This window comes from Cetorhinus maximus, unplaced genomic scaffold, assembly GCF_964194155.1.
Source record: "Cetorhinus maximus unplaced genomic scaffold, sCetMax3.hap1.1 HAP1_SCAFFOLD_2694, whole genome shotgun sequence".
NCBI classification, from domain to species: Eukaryota; Metazoa; Chordata; class Chondrichthyes; order Lamniformes; family Cetorhinidae; genus Cetorhinus; species Cetorhinus maximus.
In genome coordinates this window covers 32,501-39,842 of record NW_027598627.1, presented here as the reverse complement: position 1 = coordinate 39,842, position 7,342 = coordinate 32,501, and positions in this window count along the sequence as shown.

Genomic DNA, 7,342 nt, shown 5'->3' with positions numbered 1-7,342 from the left:
GCCGTGTGGACCTTCGTCTTAAGTTATGCCAGAGAAATCGTGCGTTCAGCACAAGGAACGGGTTTTTATTTCTTTTGCGGGCACCCGGTGTGCTAGCTGCATCACACACTCGGGTGAAGGCGGCGGACCTGGCGATCCAACACCCGTTCCTTCACTGGAAAATCGTGCCACTCGTTTAACATTATCGGCGCCTCGGCCTCACAAGGCGCTGTGGCTTCGAGAGGTGCGCCAGCCACCACTCGAACATGCTAATGTGTCCGTCTGTGACCCGCAGGAAACAGAAGAGCGAGGGTATTCCGCTCAGCCTCAGCGCCAGCATACGCGCTGGCCGGCCGAGGGCCCTACCGCATCGGACACCTAGCACCGCATCTTTCCTTTGAGGAGCGAGACACACGCACACCGCTTCCCCGCCACCGAGCACACGTCTGCTTTCGGAGCCAGCGTGGCCTCGCTCGGGTACTGGTTCAACCGCGGGTGGAGGGGTGGTCCGCAGCGGTGCAATTTTCTTATTTTTGCAACAACCGAAGCAACCTGCTGGCGCTCGCACGGCTAGGAAATGCCGACTGGCGTGCGTCGCCTGCGTTCAAACGGTTCTGGGCACGCACACGGTGTTGACTCTGCCCATGTCAAACACTGCAGTGTGCAACCCAAGGGGACTCAGGCACCCCGCCCGCCCCCTAGGTGCCTGTGAACAGGCTTTGTATTTTTATTTTTCATCATCAAGTACACCGCCAGGTGAAACTTTGTGATTTTTTTTTTTGCTGCTCATAAATACAATTTCTTATTTGTAAAACAACGGAAGCAACCTGTTGGCGCTCGCACGGAGAGGAAATGCCGACCGGCGTGCGTCGCCTGGCGTTCAAAAGGGTTCTGGGCACGCACACAGTGTTGACTCTGTCCATGTCAAACACTCTAGTGTGCAACCCAAGGGGACTCAGGCACCCCCGCCCCAAAGGTGCCTGTGAACAGACTTTGTATTTTTATTTTTCATCATCAAGTACACCGCCAGGTGACACTTTGTGATTTTTTTTGTTCATAAATACACATGTATATATATATATATATATTTGACACTTTGTCATTTTGTCTGTTCTTTTCGCCACAGGCCAAGTTTATTAAACCAGGGTTACCACCGGTCTGGACCCTGGCCGATATTTCAGACCGACAACGGAGTTCGGAAAGCCCGCACAAATTCATCTTAAATCCTCATATAGGACTTCCGAGAGCTCTTTGAAAGGTATTCTATTTGAAAACGCTTACCACCCTCAAAGTCGCACTTTTCTGGGCATTTTTAAAGTGTGACCGTTGTCTGAAAATGTTCTGAAAATCGTGTCCCCGAAAATCTCCGGGTACCCCGCCAACCTCCCCTGCCAACAATTGCAACCGTAAGGTCGGGCGGTAGGCCTACCGTCCAGGAGGCCCCAAAGCCCGCAAAACGCCATTTTGCCATTTTCTCATCGGGACTTCCGAGGGGAACTCATTAACGAGCTCCAGGAGTGGTATGCCAGAAATTGCAACTTGACCCGTCGCCGGGCACACCCGCTACTCTCTGCGGGAATACCCCCACCGGGTGCCGGGTAAAGGCCTCGGATCTGACCTCATGGACTTCCGTCTGCGCACGGATTTTGCTCTCGCGGGCCCAAGAGCCACTTTCCACGGCCTACCAACGCAATCCGAAGTGCATTGGCCAACCATTACAACGGGAAACACTTTGCCTCTCCACCAGAGACTAAGTCCAATTGGTTAACATTTCTCAGGAAAACACTTTGCCTCTCTGCCAGAGACTTAAGTCCAATTGGTTAACCATTTCTCATGGCCGCAATTTGCCTGCCGTTCAGAGACCAAGTCCAATTGGTTAACCATTTCTCTTGAAAACACTTTGCCTCTCCGCCAGAGACTAAGTCCAATTGGTTAACCATTTCTCAGGAAAACGCTTTGCCTCTCTGCCAGAGACTAAGTCCAATTGGTTAACCATTTCTCTTGAAAACACTTTGCCTCTCTGCCAGAGACTAAGTCCAATTGGTTATCCATTTCTCGTGAAAACACTTTGCCTCTCTGCCAGAGACTAAGTCCAATTGGTTAACCATTTCTCAGGAAAACACTTTGCCTCTCTGCCAGAGACTAAGTCCAATTGGTTAACCATTTCTCGTGAAAACACTTTGTCTCTCCGCCAGAGACTAAGTCCAATTGGTTAATCATTTCTCAAGGCCACAATTTGCCTGCCGTTCAGAGACCAAGTCCAATTGGTTAACCATTTCTCTTGAAATCACTTTGCCTCTCTGCCAGAGACTAAGTCCAATTGGTTAACCATTTCTCTTGAAAACACTTTGCCTCTCTGCCAGAGACTAAGTCCATTTGGTTAACCATTTCTCTTGAAAACACTTTGTCTCTCCGCCAGAGACTAAGTCCAATTGGTTAACCATTTCTCGTGAAAACACTTTGTCTCTCCGCCAGAGACTAAGTCCAATTGGTTAACCATTTCTCTGGAAAACACTTTGCCTCTCTGCCAGAGACTAAGTCCAATTGGTTAACCATTTCTCAGGAAAACACTTTGCCTCTCTGCCAGAGACTAAGTCCCATTGGTTAACCATTTCTCGTGAAAACACTTTGTCTCTCCGCCAGAGACTAAGTCCAATTGGTTAATCATTTCTCAAGGCCACAATTTGCCTGCCGTTCAGAGACCAAGTCCAAATTGGTTACCCATTTCTCTTGAAAACACTTTGCCTCTCTGCCAGAGACTAAGTCCAATTGGTTAACCATTTCTCTTGAAAACACTTTGCCTCTCTGCCAGAGACCAAGTCCAATTGGTTAACCATTTCTCGTGAAAACACTTTGCCTCTCTGCCAGAGACTAAGTCCAATTGGTTATCCATTTCTCTTGAAAACACTTTGTCTCTCCGCCAGAGACGAAGTCCAATTGGTTAACCATTTCTCTTGAAAACACTTTGCCTCTCTGCCAGAGACTAAGTCCAATTGGTTAACCATTTCTCGTGAAAACACTTTGCCTCTCTGCCAGAGACTAAGTCCAATTGGTTAATCATTTCTCTTGAAAACACTTTGCCTCTCTGCCAGAGACTAAGTCCAATTGGTTAACCATTTCTCGTGAGAACACTTTGCCTCTCTGCCAGAGACTAAGTCCAATTGGTTCACCATTTCTCTTGAAAACACTTTGTCTCTCCGCCAGAGACTAAGTCCAATTGGTTAACCATTTCTCTGGAAAACACTTTGCCTCTCTGCCAGAGACTAAGTCCAATTGGTTAACCATTTCTCTTGAAAACACTTTGCCTCTCTGCCAGAGACTAAGTCCAATTGGTTAACCATTTCTCGTGAAAACACTTTGCCTCTCTGCCAGAGACTAAGTCCAATTGGTTAACCATTTCTCAGTGGCACACCGAGGGCAATCTGTAACGTCTCGCGGGCCCGGGGGCCCCTTTGCACGGCCTGCCAATGCAATCCGAGGCGCACTGTCCTTCGTTTGGTTAACCATTTCTCAGGGGCACACCGAGGGCACCCTGCATTGTCTCGCGGGCCCGGAGGCCACTTTGCACGGCCTGCCAATGCAATCCGAGGTGCTTCGCCCTTGGCCGCCTTCCCGGCCGGCTTCGGGACGTTTCGGGGGCTCTCACCGGGGCAAATCCGGTCCCCCGGGCGATTAGGAGGCCTCCCCGGGCAGGCCCGGGCTTCAGGCCGCCGCTTTTCCATCCCGGCCGAAAGAGGCGAAAATGCCGAAAATGGCCAAAAATGGCCGCCGGCAGGGCCTGTCGGTCGGTTTGGCGGCAGCCTGGGTCGGTCCCTGCAGACCTGGAGGCTCGAGAAGGTTTTTGGCGATGTCGACCGATTCTCGATTTGCCACCTCCTACTATTCTGCAGGTACCCCGCCAACCTCCCCTGCCAACAATTCCAACCGTAAGGTCGGGCGGTAGTCCTACCGTCCAGGAGGCCCCAAAGCCCGCAAAACGCCATTTTGCCCTTTCCTCATCGGGACTTCCGAGGGGAACTCATTAACCAGCTCCAGGAGTGGCATGCCAGAAAATGCAACTTGACCCGTCGCCGGGCAGATTCGCTACTCTCTGCGGGAATACCCCCACCGGGTGCCGGGTAAAGGCCTCGGATCTGACCTCATGGACTTCCGTCTGTGCACGGATTTTGCTCTCGCGGGCCCAAGAGCCACTTTGCCCGGCCTGCCAATGCAACCCGAGGTCCATTGTCCTCATTGGTTAACCATTTCTCGTGAAAACACTTTGCCTCTCTGCCAGAGACGAAGTCCAATTGGTTAACCATTTCTCAGGGGCTCACCGAGGGCAATCTGTAACGTCTCGCGGGCCCGGGGGCCCCTTTGCACGGCCTGCCAATGCAATCCGAGGCGCACTGTCCTTCGTTTGGTTAACCATTTCTCAGGGGCACACCGAGGGCACCCTGCATTGTCTCGCGGGCCCGGAGGCCACTTTGCACGGCCTGCGAATGCAATCCGAGGTGCTTCGTCCTTGGCCGCCTTCCCGGCCGGCTTCGGGACGTTTCCGGGGCTCTCACCGGGGCAAATCCGGTCCCCCGGGCGATTAGGAGGCCTCCCCGGGCAGGCCCGGGCTTCAGGCCGCCGCTTTTCCATCCCGGCCGAAAGAGGCGAAAAATGCCGAAAATGGCCAAAAATGGCCGCCGGCAGGGCCTGTCGGTCGGTTTGGCGGCAGCCTGGGTCGGTCCCTGCAGACCTGGAGGCTCGAGAAGGTTTTTGGCGATGTCGACCGATTCTCGATTTGCCACCTCCTACTATTCTGCAGGTACCCCGCCAACCTCCCCTGCCGACAATTCCAACCGTAAGGTCGGGCGGTAGTCCTACCGACGAAGAGGCCCCAAAGCCCGCAAAAACGCCATTTTGCCCTTTCCTCATCGGGACTTCCGAGGGGAACTCATGAACCAGCTCCAGGAGTGGCATGCCAGAAATTGCAACTTGACCCGTCGCCGGGCGCACTCGCTGCTCTTTGCGGGAATACCCCCACCGGGCGCCGGGTAAGAGCCTCGGATCTGACCTCATGGGCTTCCGTCCTCGCACGGATTTTGCTCTCCCGGGCCCAGGGGCCACTTTCCCCGGCCTTGCGAAGGCAATCGGAGGTGCTTCGCCCTCGAAACCGCCTTCCCGGCCGGCTTCGGGACGTTTCCGGGGCAAATCCGGTCCCGCGGGCGAAGGGGAGCCTTCCCCGGGCACGCCCGGGCTTCAGGCCGCCGCTTTCCGTGACCTACCGAAAGACGCGAAAAATGCCGAAAATGGCCAAAAATGGCCGCCCGGCACGGCCTCGCGGTCGGTTTGGGGGCAGCCTGGGTCGGTCCCTGCAGACCTGGAGGCTCGAGAAGGCACTTGGCGATGTCGACCGATTCTCGATTTGCCACCTCCTACTATTCTGCAGGTACCCCGCCAACCTCCCCAGCCAACAAATCGCAAATGCCGATCGGCGGGTGACCGTCCGGTAGTCATGCCGACGAAGAGGCACCTAGGCCCCGCAAACGCTTCCAAATCCGACCCCATCCCGGACCGGTTCTTTTTTAAAAAAGGCTCCCAGGATTCCGGATTTTTTCCTGCCGCACTCGGGACCACCCGACGGACACGAAACCGGGAACCTTTCCCCGGTCCGACCCTCCTCGGCCCGGCCAGCCGACGCCGAAGCGGCCGACTGGTTAATGATTTCACCCTGCTCCGACGTGACGCGTTTTCCAACCGCGCATGCGCGGCTCTGCCACCCGAACCGCCCCCTCACGTGGGGGCTCTGGGTCCGCCCCCCGGCAGCCATTTCCTCCTGCCGGTCCGTTATTTTACGCCGTTTTTCGCCCTCCAGCCCTGCCGGAATGCTGCCTGCTCGCTGGTTAACCATTTCGCTCCCTGCACTTCGGCTTCTGCCCTGCTGGGGAAGCCCGCTGCTGCCTCTAACCGTACTCACGGGCGGGCGGCTCTCCTGCGCGGCCTCCGGCCACGCCCCCTCACCTGGTTTGCTGGGAACCCGCCCCCGGCAGCCTGTTACTCGTGCCGGTTCGGTCTTATCGGCCCTTTTTGCACCTTCCCTGCTGCTGGCATGCTTCGGCTCACCGGTCAACCGGTTCCCCGTTCTCCACTTAGACTTTTGAGCTGCGGGGCTGGTCTGCCGCGAACTGCACCCGTATTACGGGGCGGGCGGCTCTACTGCCCGTACGGCTGCCCTGCCTGTTAACTGGTTAACCGTTTCCCCGTCCACTACTTCGTCCCTGGACCTGCCGGTGTGTTCTGCAGCTAACTGCACCCGTATTACGGGGCGGGACGCTCCGCTTACCGGCCGGCTGCCATGCCTGCTTAACTGGTCAACCATTTACTCACATATACTTAGCCCCTGGAGCTGCTGGGCTGGTCGGCGACCTAACTGCACCCTTGTTGCCGGGAGGTCGGCACTAATTGCCGGCCGGCCGGCTGCCCTGCCTGCTAACTGGTAAACCCTTTACCCACATGTACTTAGCCCCTGGATACTGATGGGCTGTTCTGCACCTAACTGCACCCTGATTAGCGGGCGGGCGGCTGTAATTACCGGCCGGCTGCCCTGCCTGCTAACTGGTTAACCATTTACCCACATGTACTTAGCCCCTGGAAACTGATGGGCTGTTCTGCAACTCACTGCACCCTTACTGGCGGGCGGACAGGCGGCCGGCTCTAATTACCGGCCGGCCGGCTGCCCTGCCTTGCTAACTGGTTAACCATTTACCCACATGTACTTAGCCCCTGGAAACTGATGGGCTGTTCTGCACCTAACTGCACCCTTATTAGCGGGCGGGCGGCTGTAATTACCGGCCGGCTGCCCTGCCTGCTAACTGGTTAACCTTTTACCCACATGTACTTAGCCCCTGGAAACTGATGGGCTGTTCTGCACCAAACTGCACCCTTATTAGCGGGCGGGCGGGCGGCTCTAATTGCCGGCCGGCTGCTCTGCCTGCTAACTGGTTAACCATTGACCCACATGTACTTAGCCCCTGGAGCTGATGGGCTGTTCTGCACCTAACTGCACCTTGATTAGCGGGCGGGCGGCTCTAATTGCCGGCCGGCTGCTCTGCCTGCTAACTGGTTCACCATTTACCCACATGTACTTAGCCCCTGGAAACTGATGGGCTGTTCTGCACCTAACTGCACCTTGATTAGCGGGCGGGCGGCTCTAATTGCCGGCCGGCTGCTCTGCCTGCTAACTGGTTCACCATTTACCCACATGTACTTAGCCCCTGGAAACTGATGGGCTGTTCTGCACCTAACTGCACCCTGATTCGCGGGCGGGCGGCTCTAATTGCCGGCCGGCTGCTCTGCCTGCTAACTGGTTAACCATTTACCCACATGTACTTAG